This window comes from Triturus cristatus, chromosome 9, assembly GCF_964204655.1.
Source record: "Triturus cristatus chromosome 9, aTriCri1.1, whole genome shotgun sequence".
Classification (NCBI taxonomy): Eukaryota; Metazoa; Chordata; class Amphibia; order Caudata; family Salamandridae; genus Triturus; species Triturus cristatus.
Window position 1 is genome coordinate 188057750 of NC_140592.1, and position 19423 is coordinate 188077172.

Here is a 19423-nt window from a genome sequence, read left to right on the forward strand (position 1 = left end):
AATTCTTCAAACTTTTGTGCTCTACGCCCACCTAAACAAAATGTTTTGAAGACACACCACCTCTTCCAAACAATATGGCAAGAATGGGGAAAATGGTAGGGGCAAGGTTGAGCTCAAGGGTGGGTCTTTTCAGATACTTTCAACAGTACTATTCCTGTAGCTCATAACCCATACTAAATGTGAGACTTATAAAAGAGAAAATTTATCAATCAAAAATCTAAATTGACCAAAACCACTGCTACCCGTAACTGAGGTGTTGTGAGCCCCCCAGATTCCTGGGCTCCAATGAAACTACACCTGCTGCACTAATGATAGCTGTGGCCCTGAGTATCAGTCTGTCTCCTCTGAATTTTTCATCCCTTGCCCACCATGATGGCCGTCACTCCAGTCTAGAAACAGGCTCTCTGTCCCTCTCAGCAAAAAGAGATCTGACAAGGTAGCCCTTCTTAACAGTGAGGGTATCCTTGGCAATAATGCAAGCAAGGAAAATGATCCCCCATGCCCCTTTTACAAAGTAAGGTAGTAATAAGTGTGATGCAGTGGGCCCCTCACAGTCATAGGCCCCAGTTTCAATCTATCAGCTTTACTAATGATAATTAATACTTTAGAAGAGGGGTGCCTCCTCTGCTCTCGGTTACAAACATGGATCCCCATCTTCCCCTACCCCTACCCGCCATCTCTCTGAGGCCCAATCTAAGGTGTCTTCTCCGCTTCAGTTTTCACCTCAAACTACAGTGGCACAACAAGGGTGCACTGGGCTCTGATGCAAGCAAGGGAGGGTAGTAAAACATCCATAATTTGGGGTTGGTTGGTGTTTCACACTCCAGGGCCCCAGTACCAGCTGCTTCTGTGATAGGGACAGCCTTCTCCTCTGACCGCTCCTTTGGCCATCACTTCTAGGCCTGAGGCCCAAATCAGCCTGCCTGCACCTTTGGGTTAAAACACAAAAAAAGGCCTACACCTCAACTCCCTTTTGCTTGGGCCCCATTCTCTGCACAGCACAAGCAACCTGAATCCTAATGTTAGCACTTCCCTTTTTGGTAGTGTAACAGCTACATTTGGGGTACTGGCTCCTCACACCAGTTGCTCAGTGCCACTGCACCTGCTGCACTGATGGTAGTGATGAGGGGAAAAAAATGAGCCCCCCCATCTCATCTCCTTTCCAGGGACACCTCTCTGAGGAAGCGCTCTCTGTCTATTGATCGTAAACAGATCCTCCACATAGCACCTCTGCTCTGTGTGATCTCTTTGACATTACACAGGGTTCTCACTCCTTTCCTCTTTCTTTTAGCTCATTACTCTGAGGCTAAAGGGGTCTGGACAATCTGGGGCTCTGCCTTTGAATGATTTATCATGATCAATAGATTATCATGAAGCATTCCTGAATCTCACTTGTAACATACAAAATACTTAGGAACTCAGTGATGGTTTTTAGTGACCAGAGATCAGGGAAAGGTATAGCAAAGTTCACATACGTTAAATAAGCAGTCCCACTTTGATAGTTGGGGAGGACTCATTGTGCCCCGCAAAGGTCTGGCTGTGAATAAACTTTTTTGCATATGGGATCCCCCACAATATATGGATCCAGTCCCCTATTTGTTTTCTACTCCTGGTTATTATCTTTCTGGATCTATTTATCTCATATCTTCATACATTGTTCTGGACAGACTCTGGTCTTATACATCCTGCTAATCAAATTTCTTGCATCTGTCCATTCATGCTGATGACTATTCCACTTTCATACGCACCCTGAAGCCTCCAATGTGTTTCACCGGCAATATCCTTCACTAGTTCTCCTCCTGCATTTCCAACAGACTTCAATTTGTCCATACAGGTACCTCCATGTGCCAAACAAACCCTATCACCTGTGGAGTCCCCCAGAGTTCAATACTTTCTCCTCTCATCTTCAACCTCTACGGTGGACTTTGATGCTCTACTCACAGTCAAGAATACACAGCTCTACATGAAAGTCTCCTCTGCGTCAGACATTAAGAACCTCAAACTCCAGATCTGGATGTCCAATACTTACCCGAAGGTCAAACAATCAAGATAGAATTCATCATATTTGCCAAGAACAATAAACAAGAAACATTACAAACATGGTTCAATGACATGAATATTGATGGCTTCGGACCCCAACTTTTACTGAATGTCAAGTCACTGGGATTCACCAACCTCACCCTCGAGGAACTCATTGTCTGAAAAAACAAAGATGTTCTGGTACCAGCTGACTCTTCTAAAGAAAGTGAAAGTCTTTTCTTCCAGGAACAAACTGCAGACCTACTGTTCAAGTCCTTGTACTCCTGCATCAGGATGACAGTACCTTTCTGCTCCATGACCTCCAAGACTCCACACTAGCACCTCTTAAGGGTATCCTTTATGCCACAGCGAGCCTCATCCAGGACCTAAAGAAATATGATAACATCATCCCATCCTTTTGGTACTCCATCGGCTGGTCTTTCTGACCACCATCACCTTCAAAAACAGCTGCATTATTACAAAGCAATCATGCAAATACTCCCTCTTATTTTGGAGACAAGCCCACAACCTCTGGTGGTTATTGGCACACCCACAGAAAGGACACCATCAAGCTAAAGGCTAAGAAGTGTAAAAAAGAAAAAAAACAAAGCAGCAGGCATTTTCCATCTATGCACACAGAATCTGGAACACATCCACGCATCCATCAGGACGGCCCCAACACTGCTCCAATTTAGGAAAGAATTGAATACTGACCTTTTTGAAGAATACTACTTCACAATGCATTAACCATCCACAACCCAGCTACCTTTCCTAACACTTGTCTGTATGCTTGTCTTTGACACTAGACAGCACTCCAAAGCCTTTTGGCCAGGTTTGTGATACAGAAACAACATATACCTATATACACACACATATATTACCACTTTTCACCATGCTTTTGGGTGAGTCCTTGAGCTTGAACAATACATTGGATGCCTCCCTTTGCTACTGCAAACAAAAGTACTACTAGAGCTTTATCACTATCTATTTGCCTTTGTTTCCCCTCATGTATACAGTGAAAGAAGCTTCAGGTCTAGGTACATTTCCCATCATACTTCATAGCTCACCCACAGTCTCCATTGAAGAACCTTGTATGTAGAACACAGCCAGATGTTAAGTAGGACAGTCATTTTATAATAGTGAAGGCATTTATCATTTGTTTTTCCGCCAATCTTGTGCATTGTTTTGTAAAAATAAAGGATTTCTTTGTATTCTCTGCAAATGTTTTGTTTTTATGAGACTACGTTTGGTGCATTTGGGCAATACTCTCAGAAATATCAAAGCCTGGGTCTAATGTAATTCCTACAATAGCTCCCCTCCCTTCTCCCACATCGCCCCTAACGACGGATAGTTTGCTATTAAATCCATTATAGCTGTGCACTGAGTTGTCAAAGGCGTGCTTGAGACATTTGAACATTACAATCTATTGGAGATTGTTCTGGGATGGAATCTCCTGTGTGTGTCAATATGTACATGCTGTTAAAAGCCATAAATTGATCTGTGTTAGACAGTTTTGGAAGGTGGATTATTAGTAGGGGTAAGTAAGCACCTACCACTAGCAATAAAGCCACTAAAGTGATATGAGGTCCAGTCAAGGTCTCAATAAAATATTCCCTTGCTTAACCTTTGGTAGCTGCCAATGACCAAGCAGCTTAACTTAAGAGAAAGGTGCGTCAAATATTTAAAAACAACAGCACATTAAATAAGTAGGACACAACACACAATAAGAATCCACAACCAATTTATAATTATAGTAAATATTATTATGATTAAAATACACCAAAGGGACTGAAGTACAATATAGTGGACTGGAGATATGCATTTTTAAAGAATAAACACTTTCTAGTGCATAAAAACAAACATCACCAACTTGGGATATCTGGTAACAACTAACAGGGACAAAGTCAAAGTTTGACGACCATGTGATGGAGCCCGGGTTGGATACAGTAAGCGGGAGGTCTGATCAAAATTTGACCTTCACACTTGGAAACTTTTCTGGAGGATTTTTCATAGTTGTCGAGCGAGGCTTATTTTCAGGCCAGGATTCGAGTAGGCAACGGCAGCTTGGCTCAGGGTGAGGCCCCTGTAAAATTCAGCTGGATGAACCTTAAATCCAGGCCCGGTCGCGCTTTGAAGTTAAGAGTCCTGACTTTTGTCGACCGGTCGGTTATCTTATGGAGCTTTTTCCAAAAGTTGCTCCAAACTTCTTCCAACTCCTGGAACTTCTTCCTGAAGTTCCTCTTGAGGGTTTAAAGTGTCCAAATCACAAATCCAAGTTCTGCTGTGAGATGGTCCTTGGAAGTTTGGGACTCCAATTCCCACAACGAACCTACCAAATCCTCAAAAGTCCGCTGGACACACTTCAGGCAGGGGACTTCTTGAGGGAGATGGTGCAGGTGAGCTCTGTTAACCGGTTGCTTTCCGGGTGTCCACTCCTTAATCCTTTTTGAAGCAAAGCAAAGTCCTCAGGGCAGTAGTTCCCAGTGTGCAGCAGGAGCAGTCCTTCAGAGTGCAATGCTTAGGAGTGCAGACCAGGGCTCCAACAGGTTAATCCTTCTACTCCATGTAGTTTCAGGCAGAAGATCTGAGTTGCTGTGCAGCTCTCACATATTTATCCAATATTCTGGGGCAAGAAGTAGGGGGCACCCCTGATCAATGGGGTACAGAGTGCCACCCAAAAGCATGACAGCTTCCCACAAAGTGTGGCATATTCTTGTCCCACAAAGCACTACACTTTAAAATTCAAGATAAAAAATGTCTGTCCTTGGGAGTAAGAGCTAGCTAACCCAACCTACTGGTGTGGCTGATTTCCATTAACACTCCCTTTCCAGACCTTTGCAAATTGCATTCCTGGGGCTCCCATCTGGCTGTGGGTACAGGAAGAAGGGGTAGGCCTGGCTGGCTTTTCTTACTGTCCAGCTCGCTTTGGAGCCCAGTTTGACTTACCCAGCCCCCTTCCTGGCCTGTTTCCCGCAGCTGCAGAGCTCCCCCGCCAGATAACCTTGGTCTCTATGCAGGCCAGTTATCACCTCATCAAAGCAGTTTGGACAAGCCTGTTAAGGGCTGGCCAATCAGGAGACACTGTCAGAAGGCTAGATTTTGGCTCACAGAAAAAAAGGTTCTATAACTTCCTTTCCGTATTAGTTATGACACATTCAACAGTGGCACACTGTTGGATTTGTCATTACCAATCTTTAAAGTCCTTGAAATATTATTTTAGCTCACTTCAGTCAATAGTTACACTGTATTACAGCATCCCCAAGTTAGCCTATGGAGCGAAACGTGCTACAATGGGGAAAATTAAATTAGTCAATTTTCCCTTCATTAGGGCTTATAAAACATCTTATTTGTACATGACACCCTACCCTGGGATCACCTAGGGGAGGCCCTAGGGGTGACATATATGTAAAAATAAGATAGTTTATTACTTTGGAAGTGTCTTTAAATCCAAAGTCCAATTTGCATGTACTTTCAGTTTAAAAGCAGCTTGCAAAGCTGGGCTGACTTTTAAAATGACAGCAGGCAACACGGCAGTGCACACTTAAGTGCCTCAAAGCTGCTGGTCCTCTAAACCTACATATCCTACAATATACTCGGGACTTACAAGTGGGTTATCAGTGCCAATTGCAATTACACCTAATTATCATATGCCATTTTAATCAGATCATTGGCAGCCCTGTGCCTAGTTAACAGAGCCCAGGGTACAGTCAGTCAGTTACCACCAGTATCAGTCAAACAAAAAATGGGGGTGATCAGGGCAAATAGTATGACTTTTTCACTGACAGTCTATCTCCCACTACTTGGCGTTACTCCACTATTTTTCATCTATGTGTTTTCACTGCTCATCTAGTTTAATAGGGGTCAGAAGCAAATATGACGAGTGAGATTAAATTGCTTTAAAGAGCTATCCATTACCTCGAACTACAGCCTCCAGCCATGGATAATCACAAATGCCAACAAGCATACCCATCATGTATTGGTGTTTGACTCATTCATATGGCCAGATGGCATTACTTTAGTTTGAAAGTGTCCCTCTGGCATGAAGATTTCAAACCATTGCCTCACTCATTAGTTAATGGACTCTGTCGATATCCACTGATAAAGTCAAAGGTATCGCTAGATCCTAATGCTTCATTTACCTCATCAGCTGGAGAAATATAAATCTGTGTTTCTTACCTGAGGAACAAGTCCCACTGCATTATTCTAGGGAGCTGAGAACCCCCTTAATTACACCCAGGCCCAGCATCGGGGCAACATCATTCACAGATAGCTGCTAAAGCCCATAGAGTGCATTGTGCATGTGATGCACAAGTCATATGAGTAGACATTGTTTGAGTTTAACAAATACAATACATTTAGGAACTGCTTGAGGGCCTGATTCACAAACTCCATTTTGTAGTACATTTTGTAGTTCTGCAAAACGTACTACAAAGTGCTATTGAAAAACTGTACTTTTGTAGTAACTTACACTTTTGTAGTGACTTATACTTTTGTATTAAGTCCTTATGTCTAATTTTGTCTACTATAGAGTGCTGCAGTAACAGTGGTTGGCCATGTGTAGTGTTGGACTTACTACAAAAGTGTAAGTTACTACAAAAGTTGAGTTTGTTAATACTGAAAAGTAGTTAAGTTACTCAGAAGTATAAACTTACTCAAACATCTAAGTTACTTTTGTGAATACAGGCATAAGTCTGCATTGAGACTACAGTTCTTGGAATGTAGGGTTAGAGTATGCTTGCAGTGGTTATATAATGGATGATCTAAAGTGGAAACAAACACACCAGCTGCATACATGTCATTTTCTCGATCTGGACACTCATTTGCAGGGAGCACATGCATTCATGGCAAGCCTTCTATACATTTGTTAGTCTGGCTCAAAAGGATTATAACCACCATGGCTTTCACTAAGGCAATCAAGGTCAATGACACCATAGGATTTAAATGCAGTCTTTGGGCCTGATTCATAAAGGTAACTTACACTCGTGAGTAAATAACACGTGTAATTTACTTTTGAGTAAATTTACTACTTTTGACTATACTCTGAGTGTAAAGTTACTCAAAAGCTTTAGAGTAAATTCCCTCTATAAATTGCTCAAAATTGTAAGTTACACCAGTGGAGTAAATTTACAATTGGATTTCGTGAATAGCAAAAAAGTAGTAAACTTAGTAATCTTACTCAAAAGTATATATTTCACAAAGGTGTAAGTTACCTTTGTGAATCAGGCCTGTGTATTTAAGTTTTGTAGTCGAGGAATCATACCTGCACCCATTATTGAAAAAAAATCACTTGGTTTGTTCCAGGTTATATAAGAAATCATCTCCAAAGTGTGTTTCCGGTATCCCTACAATTTTGGAGGGTTCCAGGGTCAGAACTAATCAGGTCTTCCATATTTACTCATTTATTTATTTGGGATTTTCTACTTATTTATTAACAAATTATTAATTTATTTATTTATTTGTATTTGTATATTTTGTTTGTTTGTTTACTTGTTTTTATATTAATTTCAGAACCTTGCACCTCTTACAAAACCTCCGCTCAAAGTGTCAAAGTCCCTAATTTAGTTTACAGGTCTGTCGTGTGCCATTTGAAACAGAGAGCCATTGATTTCAGTCATTTGGATCTTTATTTCCCAGCTCCACCGAGTGTAAGTGTTACTTCTTTAGACATTGAGTAATGAGGAATTGATTCTGCTCACATGAGCATGAATGGTTTTTTGTAGCTTATTTGCTGCTCCACTATGTGTGAAGTCGCTAGCCATAAAGTAGATTCTTGCTTTCATGTATTTTTATTTCCATATAAGATTCACACCAATTACAAACATTTTATTCAAACACACACTAATAATAATAGGACCAAAATTAATATTAACGATAATAATAATAGCGATAACAATCATTACAACGGCAATAATAATAATCATAATAATCATAACAATAATAATAAACAAATATGACAATAATTCACATTTGATAGAAGCGTCACAATTCTCAAGACGGGTAAGAAAATTTAGAACCATTCCAGTTGTTATAATATCATTAACAATTCATTGATTGCGGCAATAAGATAGCAGCTAAGTAATCCAATTGGCAAGTAAATTTTGGGGCTGGTTAAGATGTTGGTCAGAAAGGCTCTGAATGGCATTCAGTTCGTCCGAATACGATTCGGAACCCGTCTATCCGACCAATGGGATGCCTGCCACAGGGTGCACGATTTTCCCCACCCTCCGCTTTTTTCAATTGGATCCTGTGTAGTTGGTCGGAACACAGGCTCCCATTGAAGACCATCGAAGTCCAACCGAACGGTGTTTGATACCATTGTAATCGGTTGTTCGGACTCCCTGAATCTGATTTGGTCGGAAACCATTCTGAGACCGAGTCGGTCAGAATGTTTCCCGACCAACATTGTAATGAAGCCCTTATTGTTTAGGGTCCAAACACTAAAAACGAAGTTTGCACATTTGTAGTCCTTCTTTTTATGGCAGATACCTGTACAGTGAGCAAAAAAAAAACAGACAAGAATTTGGTCTGAGTGGTTACCAGTGGCTGAAATTAATAGAAGCATTACTCCTATCACCTTTTAGTTTTTCTAAGGGAGAGTCTCAAAGTGTGACTGCATGCTCACTGTATCATAAGACTCAAGCTACACCTCTTAGATGAGGCCAAATTAGGCCAAAAACCATCTAGGATTTCTTAGTTTCCTATCTGGAGACAGTCTGTCCTGTTATTTTGGGTTGCCCACCCCTATTGGAGCAGGACCACGTCTGATTTGCATGTGGCTTGTTCTTTTATATGGTAGCTTAGTGGGCAAGAAAACACTGGAATGAAAAGCGCTCAGGATTGATTACCAGGGGCTCAGATTAATTCAAGCATTCCACACATCACTTTGTTGTTTTTTAAATAACCTTGTAGGTGTAAAATGTAGGCATAAGGGTCTTAGATAAATTATGGGCAAAAAGATAGTAGTCCGATGTTGAGTATGTTTGAGTGGTTTCAAGGCAACAGCACTTCATTTGGGGGCATGAGTAACACTTTGTGTAGATTGCCGCTGGATTGGTGATTAAAGTGTCTTGGTGAGGGGTTGAGAAAGACTCTGAGTGGAACTTTTGAGGGTAGGAATAATAATTAGAGGCAAGGCTACTCAATGTTTAGTGCAAAGGGAATTAACATTATAGGTGTATGGTTGAAGGCATAAGTATGAAGGAGTTGATGGTATATGTGAATGAAACAGTAGTATGTTTAGGGGAGTGGATGCATTGGAGATTGTGAGTGAGTAAGGGGTACACATGTTGTAAGCATCAGCAGCCGGCAAAGGTATGCGCAGTGGGGCGGTGAGGTGTGGGTGGGGTGGGATGGCAGGGGGAAGTCAACAGACGATGGAATAGGTCAAATTAAACAAATAAAACCTATTCCGTCATCTGTCGACTTCCCCCGCTGCCCTGGTACACCGCACTTACCTGCACTGGCCGTGACTGGTTGTGAGTACAAAAGTGATTGTGAAAGTGAAAATAAGTGAATGACTAAGTATTGGCAATTGTATGTGGCAGAGCATATACTGATAAAGGATGAGCTACTATATTCGGACAAGGAAATTGTTGGACTACAGATACACCCAAAATGCCTGTACATAAAAAAGTACTCATATATCAAATCCCAAGTTATATGTGCCTACTAGCCTCTTTGTAAATTAATGCATGCCCCATGCATTTACAGACTATTTAGCATAAAAACACACCATTTTTATCTGTAAGTCAAAATGTATCTGGAAGATACAGGCGCTAGCAGGTTTAAAGCCGCATTTACAAAACCAATGGGTCCCGCTATTTTTAAAGATCACATTTGCATGCCCTAGAAAATTAGCAATTCCCACTTTCCTGGTGAAGACAGAAGTACTTTAAGCAATGACAAGAGGTCCTTTGAGGCACTAAGTTATGGTATTGGTAACAATAGTTTCCCAAACAGATGAAATTGTCTGTAAATTGACCTAAATAGAAGTTTGAGTCTGGGCTGAAACATGGCTCTGTGCGTCAATGAGGAAAAAGTCCTAGGATTACACATATCATTACGTTGAAACTTCAAAATAGAGATGCATGGACTACATTGCAGGTAAAGGATTACGACATCAAAGATCTGTTGTTTATGGTTCATTCCACATTAATCTATAGCACTAATTTTAATAAATGTAAGCTTTTCATATTTTGCCCAATGAGGCGGTATGTGCACATCACACAAAATAATACCAATAGTCCACCAATATGTGGTTTCTGCTTTTCATTGAATATATTAATCTGCAGCTTGGCCTTGTCTTCTGCTAAATAAGTATGAAGAAGCGGAAAGGGGAGGGAGATGAACTAGCACAGATGGAGGAAATAGGACAACCAGGAGGGTGCAGGCAGCCCGGGAGCAGGCCCTCCGCTCCCCGCGTTCCACAGGAAAGCAGCAGTCCTCAACGCAGCACACTGATGCCTCAGTGATAAGCAGCACCAATGCGCAAGGAGGCTGGGTGTTGAAGGACACTATAAAGTACTAAAAACGTTGCTCCACTCAGCCTCTGCGAAGGGAAAGAACCACTGGCAAGGCAGTATCATCAGGATGAATGGCACATGATTTCCCGCTCCAGTGGCAGCTGACTTAGAGGACTCAGAAAGTCTCTGTAGGGTAATGACATTGTGACATACACCTTGTCCCAAGACAGCAACACTGCAACATACCCACCTGCCCATTCCAAGCTCACAGCAGCATCCTGGTGGCAGAGGTGGGTGGACTTGGCTTTCCTGCTTCCATCGTCCGTCGCTTGAAGGAGGCAGCAGGCAAACTCATTTCTGATCAGTCTCACCGATGTGAAATGCAGCATTATAAAATGTGAACATCCTCGATATGCTGCGGGTTGTACTGAATTGTGAGGGATAACTCATTGATTCAATGTTGAAATGAGGCCCACCTAAAAGAGACAATGGCTAAAGAGAGAGGATCTGAAACTCCTTTCTGTGTGTTTATGTTATGCGCTGTGTTCGGAATGTACTGTGTTTTTGTGGAGTGTGTGTGTGTGTAACAACACACCTTCGCAGACAGCTTACACTGCCTGTAGCAAGACCTAAGACATACTGAGGCCCAATCAGAAAATGGAGAGACTGTGTCAGTGTTTCCAGGGTAATATAGTTTTATAATTCTACCACCCCTTTGATATAACTAGTGTATCAATTCACAAATATGCATCGACCAGATTAATCACTCATTGAAAACAGATCTAAAAATTGTCCAGTTTAATCTGTGCCCAGCGCATTCGCTGTGTTGCAGAAGCATGGTGCATCTGCCGAGGTAGGCTGGGCGCCGTGCTGCTTTGAGTCATTGTGCATGCGTGTGGTGTTCTGAAGCCTTCGGATGCCACCGTCGGCGCTGGTGTCTCCAAAGGTCAGGGTGTTTTACTAGAGGGGCTACGAGTTAACATGAGCGCGTGGGTCTCCAGGGCACGTGCCAGTGTTCAGAGATGCATCCTCGCTAATCATCAAGCAAACTCACTGGGATGACATGCAACCTCTCTTCCTCACAACCAAAGAACGTCGCGTGCAAATGATCCGACTGCCCTTTAAGATGGGATTTGTCCTTGTTTCACCAACATTACTGTAGCTGGCTACCAATAACGCATGAAGCGAAAAATAGTAAAAAAGTAAATGCCTATTTGGGAACATTTACAAAAGTCTTGGAGAGCAGATAATATTTAACTGGGGGAATGCGGTGTAAATTGTATTTGTTTGCAACACATAGAGCAACCAGGTACCCTTGTTTGTCCTAAAAAAAATAATCAAATGATGCCATTTACTTCAGAGAAATGTATACATTAAATGACACTGCAAAAAGAAATAAGAGTTGTGTTTTCATTCACGCAGGGACCATAAGCACACAAAATGAATACCTGACATGAAGGAAAAAATGAGTAGACATAAGAGGTACAAGGTCGAAGGGAATCTGAAATATATACTGCAATAAGCAAGAGCTGATAGACATTTCTAACCTCGGAATGAAATGAACTTGTTCAATTAACAGCAATTCAAATCTTATATCAGAGGTAAAAAAAAACATATTTCCGGTCCAGTCTTATCTAAATTCTGCAGACGTTGTTTGGTCCCTGTGTTTTAAGTACCGCTCACTGATGTTATATGGTGCGGATATATTTAAAATAGCTAAGCTGCACTCTGTTGGACACTTTTCTTAGATGAGAGGGGGTTGGCAGTGGGGTTGGCAGTGAAAGTGCAATTTGTATGCTAAATCTGTAAAAATGTATTAGCATACAATTATCTAAAGGTTGGATGTGAGACAAATAATTGTTATTTTTTCTCCTTCCTGCTTTCTATGTTCGTACCAAGTTGATATGGAAGAGGCTTGTACTATCACACCTTTATATTAGTTTTACTTTCATTTTGTTATTTTGCATTGAGATCTAGCCCTGTGCCATTTTTGTGCAAACAGGTGGAATCACTGGATGTAGCTGGGCAAGGTTGGCTGTTCTGCGCTCCCCTGGAATGTAATGGAGGGACTGGGGCCGGGTTGGGCTGCACTACAGCCTTTTCCCAATGTGATTGTACTTCTAGCTGGAATTTCTGACTAGTAAAATTGGGTCCAGTGTTCCCACACCTGGAAAATCTAAATGCAATAACACTGGCCCGTGGAATTCCGCACAGAAATTCCTCTCCACACAACTCATAATCAGGGAAAAAGCGTGCAAAGTCGAATTGGGCAATATATATGTATAAAGATCAAATTACAGTGGTGCCTATTCTCAAAGCTTCCAACCATAAATACATGTTTATTGTTGAAATATTCTATAAATCTCTGTCTATATATAGTATATTTACTACTGCAGATGTCTCCACCATGAGTACAGAGACCTCTACCTTAATAAATCCCACTCAAGGAGTCGGGAGTGGGCATTCCAAGTTGTGGTTTGCCTTAGAACTTTTGATACTCCCACAAACATTTATGTTGGAAGCATTCACACATTTTTATCTGACTCCTTTCTACTTTGGAAATGGTCATAGATTTTACTCTAGTGTTGGAGCAGTGATGGACTTGAGGATGGGATGCCAATTGACCACCCGAAATTTGGTGTGGTGTAGAGGAAGACTTTTTGCTCATGGGGAAAAATGTTTCCCTCACAGATTAAAAAACTGTGCCTTTGCACAGGCTACTTTGTTTTCACTGTGTAGAATTCTATGCCATGTAAAAATGTGCACAGCTCATGGGATATGTTACGTGGCATTCCTAGTTTTATGCCCGAAATACTTCACCTGGTGCAGCATTCCAGGCATACTACTGTGAATGTTGGTGAGTGGGAACAGATGCAAACTTTCATTATTTGAGACAATGGCTTAATGTTTCTTCTGTTTCCTTTCATTTAATTTCTGGTCAGGCATCTTCTCAAATGTGTTTAACAGTCAACACTTTTTTTGTTAATTACTGAAAACGTGGTGCACATGTTCACCTAAAGTCATCCATCTTATTCTAAGCTTCATCCATTGTGGTTGAGGATCCTAATGTTAATCAGTCAAACTTGGTAGACTTCAGTCCTAAGACACTAAAGATGTCCACCTTTCTTCTTTGGATGTAACAAACGTAAAGCTTTGAATAATTTCATGCATGAACATATGAGTATGTAACCTCTTGTCTCGTTTCAAATTGTTGACTCTTGTCGGCAACAGGAGGTCGTTGTTAGCTTTGAAACCTAAAATTGTAAAAACTAGCAGAATAAAGTACTGCCCTTACTCTTTTAATCAAGAAGTCCTTACACCCTTGTTAGAAATTGGGTTTCTGGTTGGCAGAACCACCACTCTAGTCAAGGTAAGCTAGATACAAATTAAAAGATAACCTGTGCTCGCCCTCTGGTAGCTTGGCACAGAGCAGTCAGGCTTATCTAAGATGCAATGTGTAAAGTATTAGTGCAACACCCACACACATTAACACAATGAAAACGCCATAAAAAATGCTCCACACATGTTTAGAAAATAGATGATATTTTAATGAGCTAAAAAAGTCCAAAATGACAAAAATCAAATAAGTAGAACCAAAGTTATGATTTTTTAAAGATTAAATCCAAATTTATTGCTTCGATTCATAAAGTGCCAACTGGGGACATCTGGTCATGCTAGACCGGTGTAAATCCAAAGTTCAGGCCAACTGATGGAGGGCAGGCTAGCTACAGGATTCATGCAGGTCTTGCTGAAAAAGTACTTTGGTTGGAGGAAGTGGCGGCGTCGAGGACCCAATGCGAGGATCGGAGGAGGCAATGTGCAGTCAGGGAAACCTCATTGACGAACCCCTTTGTGATGTAGGCAACCTGTCATCGTTGAGCCACCAGTCTGTCATCGTCGAACCGCACAGTCTGTCGAAGCAATATCATTGGGCGACATTGAAGGGTGATATGTTGGTTCTGATAGGCGCAAATTCTTCGATGCATGAGTTCTGCTGGATCAGCTCAGAAACAAGCACTTCCAAGGCCCCAGGACTGGATTGGCACCACTTGGCAAGGCAGAACTCAAAGATGGCGAAGTCCAGGTGCTGTTTCATGGTTGGATAAAGTCATTGATGGTCCTCAGACATCAGAACAAGGGGCAAGCCAGCAAGCTATTGTAGTCAATCTGGGTTCAAGTGAGATGGGTCCAGTCCTCCCTCAGCAGGGGAGAGGGTATCAGGCAGCTGGCAACAGGCAGCACATCAGAGCAGAAGAGCAGATCTTCGGGAGCAGCAGTCCAGCAGAGTGGTAGCCCTTGTAACAGCACAGCAGTCCTTTTTCCTGACCTGGTTCTTCACAGGTCCGATAGTGTACAGTCTTAGTAGGTTCAGAGACCCAGTAGTTACACCCAATTGTGCCTTTGAAGTGGGGGTGACTTTAAAGAAAGGGTCTTTGAAGTGCACACAGGTCTTTTGTTCCCAGCCCTGGATCCATTCCAAAGAAATAAAACGTGATGCAGACATTCCTTTCTAATCAGGATTTACAGCTTAATAGTGTATTAAGGAATTCCCAATGTTAACCCATGAGAGGAGTAAGCCTCATAGTAGTGAAAAATAGATGTGGGTGCTTGTCACTAGCAGGATATGCAAACCTCAACAGTACATGCCCTACCTTTTACTTACACAGCACCCTGCCCTATGGGCTACCTAGGGTCTACCCTAGGGATGACTTATGTGTAATAAAAGGGGAGTTTAAGGCTTGGCAAGTAGTGTTAAATGCCAAGTGGATGTGGCAGTAAACTGCACACACAGGTCATGCAGTGGCAGGCCTGAGACAGGTTAAATGGCTGCTTGTGTAAATGGCACAACCAGTGCTGCAGGCCCACTAGTAGCATTTAGGTTAAAGGTACTGGGTATATGGTATACCACTTTACAAGGGACTTACAAGTAAACAAAAATACGCCAATTCTGTAAAAAACAATATTACCATGTTTGGGGGAGAAACACATCCACTTTAGCACTGGTCAGCAGTGTAGAAGTGCTCAAACTCGTAAGGCCAACAAAAAGAATCAGCAAAAAGAGGAGGTAAGCAGGCAAAACGTTTGGGGCAAGGCCACCCTAAGATGACAGGTCAAACAACCCTGCTCCTGATTTCTCCACTAACATCTACCTACTCAGTGGGTCCTTCATTTTTTTAAAGGGGGACCTCCCTTGCATCTCCTAGTCCTTATTCTCCCCTTGCACCTTTTTGGTATGTACAGTACCCAATCCCATACCCACCTTCCCTATCCCCAGTGATGCACATAATGTCCTTGCCCCTCCTCTTCTTTTTTCTCCTTGTGTAACCACCAGCCCCCTACCACCTTTTTGCTCCCTGTTTAGGTCTCGCCTGACCCAGCGCATGCGCTGGTCTGGCGAGACTTATTGACAGGGCTCCAAAAAGTGCTACCAGGCCAGCCTAGACCTACAGTGCATGTGCGCGGGCGCGCGCGCTGCTTTTGCCGCGATTACTTTCTCTTTCGCGGCCGCAGGGCCGCTTTGATGTTTGATCGTGATCGCGATCGAGATCACTTTCACTTTCGCGGCCCCCCACGGCTGCTTTGATGTTTGATCGTGATTGCGATCACTTTCGCAGCCGCTTGTATTACCATGTTGTTAGAGTGTCTTCGTGCTCATCTTCGTGACTTGCAGCCGCTCCTGGAGTATGGGCCAGCCCTCCTCTTCTCCGGCGGCTTGAAGTATGAATGGGTGGGCGGGCCAGGCTGCTCCACGTCCGGGTTTTCTGCCATCATTTTCAGCTTTGCCTCGATGGCTTTCATTTTTGCACTGGCACTAGAAAGCAAATCAAGGTCAATTAGGGAGGAGTTGTGCACTTCTTGCATTCTGCAGTCACTCGGCTCAAAAGCGATAGCACAATTTTGCAGCTGCCCTTTGACTACACTCTGCGTGTTTTACAAAGGCAATGCCTCCCAGAGAAGTTTGAGGGCCGCCAAGGCAGCACTTGGTATATTTTAATTTTATTCGCCTTCAGAAATATGACAGTCTGCCAGTTGAAAGCTGTATGTATGGAGAGGTGGTCTGGGACCACACAGCCCACTGGGTGATCAGGGGACAGGGTTCGAAACCTGCCTTCTCCAATTAATTACCCTCACAGCAACTCCGTTTCTTCAATTGTCAAACACTGTGTGCACTTAGAAGGCAGCTGAAATCAAATATTATGTACCAGGCTTTCATTTTTCCAATAGAGTCCAATTATACGGTGAAGTCCACAATTTAGGAGGCCGGGAATCCGGCGTGCTACAGTGCGCCAGCATACGCACATGGACACACTTCTTTAATGAAAAAATAAAAAAAGCTGGGTCTTTTTTTATTTAAACACGCTTAACACACCTGAAACTGGTAGAACAAAATTACTTATGTTACAGAAAATCACATCAGACTTTTTCCAGGTTAGAAGTACTGTTCGCATATAAACATTCCATAGGTCAGTGGAGTATTGCTTTTGGACCGCCCCTATTGAAAAAGTGAATATTTGCTTCCATGCCTAAGTGCCTTAAAACACCCTAAAGCAGCCATTCTGGGAGAAGGTTAAGGGCGAAAATAAAAAAGTTGTGCGCACCCTGGCCTTCATACCACTAGTAAAGTTTTGGGGACCCTGGCCTGCATTCCACTAGTGAAGTTTTGGATACCCTGGCCTGCATGCCACTAGTGAAGATTTGGGGACCCTGGCCTGAATGCCCTCACCTCTCCCCCCTTCTCTGGCTTCACATGAAGTTGTGGACATCCTGACCAGACCCCACCATGCCAGACCCTCCTCACCCCTTACCCATTGCTGTCCAGGAGTGCAGTTTTCGGCACCCTCTCAGTCCCCCTCACCCCCACCAAACCCTGTCACACCTGCAGGTCATAAATGCAGGTCTGGACGTCTCGCCTACTTCCCTTCTCACTCTAGCGTGATATGAGCCAGCTTTGCTAAAACCTGGCCGGATCTCTTCCCCCTCCCTGTAACCCACACGTGGTGCATCTGGAGTATGAAACCAGTGACAGTCACTGAAGGCCCGAACTAGATGCATACACACACACACACAAACACCACGGGCTACTTAGGCGCTGTCAAACGGATACATGTGTGCCTTTGTAAATGTTAAGAGTAAAATCCTGTATCTTGGGTCTACAGGTCTCTCAGCATTCAAGCAGCACAACTCCAAGCTCTCAAGTTTTGCTTGGTACATTCACGGGTCGCAGAATATACATGGGAGGCAGGAGAGCACACGCAAGAGTTGTTGCCACCTGGAGTACATGGCAAGGGGTGGAGCCCGAGACCACAAATGCAAGCTGGAAAGGCATATTTGAAAGAGCAATAATGAGGTAGCTCTCTATAACCACAAAAACCAGGCCCAGTAAGCAACAGCAGGAGGGCTGCATAAGAATGTCGGTCAAGCAGAGGCAGTACATTAAACTACATTAAGCAGGCGTCCAGCTTGGTTTCGGCTGTTTCCCGATTCACCAGAAAGACCCCTTTGTAGCAGTAGCAAATATATGCATGTTGATGTGGTTATTTAGTAGCACATTTGTTAGACATTTGGAAAGTAGGTGCCAGGCATGGGCGGTGCAGCACCTCAGTCAATAACGGGTCCAGAGTACAGATGGTGCTGTTCCAAGATGGAGTTTGGTAGACTGTAGATGGGGCTGCTTCCAGATCCACAAGAGGACTGCTTTGTAGGGATGGCACCCCTGTAGGATCAATCAAATAGTTTCTGAGTATAGATGAATCAAAATAAGACTGCCGAATACAGAGGGTGCTGTTGCTGTATCATTAAAAAGGAAGGCCTCCAAGTATTGATGGGACAGCTCCTGGATCAATAACAGATCTAGCTCAGCCTAGATTGGGCAGCTCCTGGATCAATAACAGATCTGCCCTCATACAGAGGGCTTTAATCATAGCTGCAAGGAAAACAAGCATTGGCATAGCCAATAGGTCTCGCTTTTGGGACCTTATAAGTATTTAGTTATGCAGCACAATATCCTTGGTGCACCAACAATAACTGTTGCATGGTTAAACACTTATAAGGTCACAAAGGCGAGACCTATTGGCTATGCCAATGATTGTTTTCTTTTCTTGTTTGCCTTATCTTCTTTTGGTCCTTAATCCTCAGTTTACATTTTTTGTTTATGTCAGACATGGGATTCAAACTTGAGATCCATGATCCAACTGCAGGTCCAGTGTGGAAATGGTATCTTCTCATTATGACTTTTCCCCAAAATGGAGTTTTGTCACCCTAGTTATATCAGGATAAAGATCTCTATTTTGAGGGTTTGCCATAATGACAGAATGCTGCAACAGCTAATAAGGCTCAGCCAACCCATTTAGCTCATCCAAACTAGAGATCACACAGCAAAACTTGGGTTAAGCACAGCAGGAAGGCTGATAATCTTTCGAATATGGTTGAAGAAATGTTGGCCCCCTAACCCCAGAAGGCATTATTAGACAAACAGAGTGATCTTCCCTGAAGCCAGTGCAACTTGACTGCTTAGAGACCCTCAAACACGGATTTCTCATGTCCATTAGACTAGTCATTTTGCAGACAACTTTGGCTTCAATGGATGGAGAGCATGGATAGTATATACAGATTGCAGTTGGGGTGGGCGAGTAATTGTTATGGGTCTATAATTGTCTGTTTCTTATAACATTGAATCAGCTCAACCACTCAACAATGATTTAGTTGATACCAAGCACCTACTTGTTGACTCATGTAAGGCCTTCAATATTAGAAATAGACTTTAAAATAACATGTTCAAAACAGTTTCCTTATTTGCCAAACTTTGGAGTGTTTTATTTGTTTTAAATGCTTTTTTATGCCGTATTAAAAAAGTGGACATCTAGTGTTGAATGCAGAAGCATAGTTGAAGTGTTGCATAGATTAATTTGCTTTGCTATTATTGGGCTAATATCTTTCCTAAA

General features: G+C 42.7%; 1 protein-coding gene across 15 annotated transcripts in view; it reads left to right on the forward strand.

Moving 5' to 3' along the window:
• Window positions 1-19423, forward strand: part of CADPS (calcium dependent secretion activator) — a 1625151-nt gene that overhangs the window by 290054 nt on the left and 1315674 nt on the right. The gene's annotated exons all lie outside the window — the stretch shown is intronic.